We start from the raw sequence: 3,192 nt of genomic DNA, 5'->3' as shown, positions 1-3,192 counted from the left end.
GAGCGGGTGGCTCAATGGTCTGAACATCAGTTCTTGATGTAGGAGATCCTAGTTCCAAGCTCTCTTTAAGTGGAAAAATTGTTTAGTTCAACTGGTTTCTGATTGAATAAGATAAGATTCTACACAGACGGAAGAGCCAGTGGCTCGGTCGGCTGAATGTCAAACTTCAACGTGGACAATCCCATTCTTGGTGTGAAAATGTTTTATTTTGACTGGTTTCTGACTGAATGTGTTATTCAGAAGAGCCAGTGGCTCAGTGGCGTGAACATCAGCCGTTGATGTGGGAGATCCAGGTTCAAATCCCTTTATTGAGCTGGAACAACTGTTTAATTTGACTGGTCTTTGTATAAATAAAAAAGATAAAACTCCAAAAAAAGTAAACAAATAAAGGAAGAGACAGTGGTTCAGTGTTCTGAACATCAGCTTTTGGTGTGGGAGATCCTAGTTCAAATCTCTCTTTAAGTGGAAAAATAGTTTAGTTCAACTGGTTTTTGACTGAATAAGACAAGATTCCAAAAAAAAGTAGCACACACGGAAGAGCCAGTGGCTCAGTTGTCTGAACTCTTGCAGTGAAAAAATTGTTTAGTTTGACTGTTTTCTGACAATGAAAAAGACAACATTCCCAAAAAAGTAGATCTTTCCGGACAGGCGAGTGGCTTAGTGGTTTGAGCATCAGTTCTTGATATGTGAGATCCAGGTTCGAATCCTCTATTAAGGTGGGGGAAAAAAAGTTTAGTTTCACTAGTGTTTCAATGATTAAAAAAGACAAATATCCCAAAAGAAGAGTGAGTGTGGAAGTGCCAGTTGCTCAGTGGTCTGAGTGCATTCTCCCTGAAAGGGAAAGATCCTGGGTTCGAGCCCCAGCCTGGTCACTGAAGCACGGTTGACGGTCGTCTGGTTGTGAGCTGTGACAAGCTGCAAAGCGGATCAGTGCACAACTTGAGACAAGAGAAGGCTAGACATGAAGGGGGGAGTGAAGATCCAGATGCTCCCCCTGGGACTTCCGAGACAATATCCAGCAGCGGTTATGCAGCAGGAATTTAAGGTTTGATGTTCGACTTCTAAAATTTATCCAGAAACAGACTAAGTCAATTTTCAATTTTTCTTTGTATTATTAATAGCCACCCCACCCACAAAGCAGCAGATTTTTACTTTCAAAATGCTCCACCAGGATCATATCCAGGACTCGTCTGTCTCCAGTCCCACAGCTGTACCAACTGAGACCTACACATGGAGAAGGGTGTGTTTGGCCCATTTATAGAGAAGATTATTGTATTAGATGTTCTCACACAGAGATGAACATCAGCTTGAGACTCTTTGATCCGTGCCAGAATCACTGACGGCTGAATGATTCAGACTACAACTGAATTACATGAAAGGCATTCAGACATAAACGTTGCTGATAAACTGTAACTTATTTTAAGACATGAGGTTCTGTTAAGGAGAGCTAAAATGGATTGTTTTAACTTGAAATTACAACTCATAGCTTATCCAAAGACAAATCTCCTCAATTTGTCAGATGCACCCAAATCTCATTCAAAAGATTAAATTGATTAAAAATAATAGCAAATATCTGGAGTACTGAGAAATCTGGAAATATCTGAAAATCATAAACAGCACACAAATGGCACATTTATCCTTTTATTGTGCACACACACACACACCCCTTATATACACAAACTGCATTTATCATTCTCTAATGGAAGCCATTTGTTGAAACAAATGGCCCATCGAAGCATTTACCCACAGAATGGGTCCGAGCTGGTATAACCAGATGGCTCCAAGAGAAGGTGCATTACGACAGAAAACAGTGCACTTCACTGCATCCAGAAAAAGGTCAAAGATGAATGAGGGTTCAGCGGTTGCTCCCCTGCTCCTCCTGCCAACTCCTCATGACCCCCAGCAGCTCTGAACCAGAAATATCCTACAGACAGAAATCAGAAACAGCTCACATTTCACCAACAAGCTCTTCCTGTAGGAAGTCACAAGTCTCAGACAGACAGACATACAAGATGAATGTTAAACAGACTGATGTGTGGTGAACCGATCCGGCCTCAATTAATAAAACTTAAATCAAAAACCTGGTTAAATGCAGTAGTCTTTAAAATGTCAACACAATTTTGTTGAGTTGTAGATTAATGCAAAAATAAACAATTCAAATAATGTACAAATATACATGATCTAAAGACAATTACTTTAAAATTCACATCTGTCATTTCACAAAAGAGCCATACTTTGTGGGGACACATACTGAAATTAATCAGGTTCAGGTGACGGGGTGCTATCATAAGGTTTTGGTGAATTGATTACCATTCATATAATCACATACCATGCTTAAACTATGGTTAGTGTAGCAAAACCATTCTTAATTTATGCCTACCACGATCTAACAACAATAACCTTTTCTTTTGTTTTATTAGTAAAACTAGTTTGTTGCGCACCATGGTGTGTTCATAACTATGACAACACATTAAAACATTAAAATACCAGTTGCAACGGCAACAGACTAACAATAATGAGATACAAAATTAAAAACATGCTAAAAGGAACTCAAATATAAAGCGTTTTTATAAATGTAAAGAACATAAACTTACCGCATTCAGATGACTTTTCTCTGTACTCACATGTTCGTGCAACTTCTTGTTTGTTACGCTAATCTCTGACAGGTGTCGGGTTATTAATCACATCTCAACCAATGGGATTACGGTTTGTGAGTTAGTCCTGCCCACTGCTGAAGGAACTATCTGCAATTAAGCAAAAATGACTTTTTTTAAATCATCATCATCAGTCATAAGTATTCAAAGAGAGCAAACAATAGGCCTATATAATGTGCTGTTTAAATATATATTTTTTTTTTTGTGAGCAACTCAAAGATGGTGAATAAAGCAAGCGGTTTAACGTCTCATCACACCAGTTTAATCATGTCTATCTATACTAAACTCGCAAAACAGAGAACGTCTCACTGTAATGAACTGAATTACCTTATTAAGAGGAACGTCGTTTAGATGTGAAGTATCATGTTCTTACAGACACCAAACACTACAGAAAAACCAAACGCACATATGCTAGAGCTAAACATACACTCTAAAAAATGATGGGTTAAATATAACCCAGCGCTGGGTTAAAAAGGGACAAACCCAGCAGCTATTGGGTTGTTTTGACCCAGCGGTTGGGTTCAAAACAACCCAACCG

General features: G+C 38.8%; 1 long non-coding RNA gene across 4 annotated transcripts in view; it reads right to left on the bottom strand.

Moving 5' to 3' along the window:
• Positions 1–1,633: 1,633 nt before the first annotated feature.
• LOC107658776 (uncharacterized) overlaps positions 1,634–3,192 on the bottom strand; it is a 5,377-nt gene continuing 3,818 nt past the window's right edge. For 3 of the 4 annotated variants that reach the window (XR_001630820.1, XR_001630823.1, XR_001630822.1), the window contains exons 3-4: positions 2,595–2,744; positions 1,634–1,924 (exon numbers count right to left, since the gene is read on the bottom strand). This is a non-coding gene — a long non-coding RNA (uncharacterized LOC107658776). Of the gene's footprint in view, positions 1,925–2,594; positions 2,745–2,981; positions 3,111–3,192 lie in introns of those variants that run through there. The other variant, XR_001630821.1, reaches the window with a different exon arrangement.

Source organism: Sinocyclocheilus anshuiensis, unplaced genomic scaffold (assembly GCF_001515605.1).
Source record: "Sinocyclocheilus anshuiensis isolate Anshui unplaced genomic scaffold, SAMN03320099.WGS_v1.1 scaffold283, whole genome shotgun sequence".
Classification (NCBI taxonomy): domain Eukaryota; kingdom Metazoa; phylum Chordata; class Actinopteri; order Cypriniformes; family Cyprinidae; genus Sinocyclocheilus; species Sinocyclocheilus anshuiensis.
The sequence above is the reverse complement of the archived record's forward strand: the minus strand, read 5'-3'. Positions and strand labels throughout refer to the sequence as shown.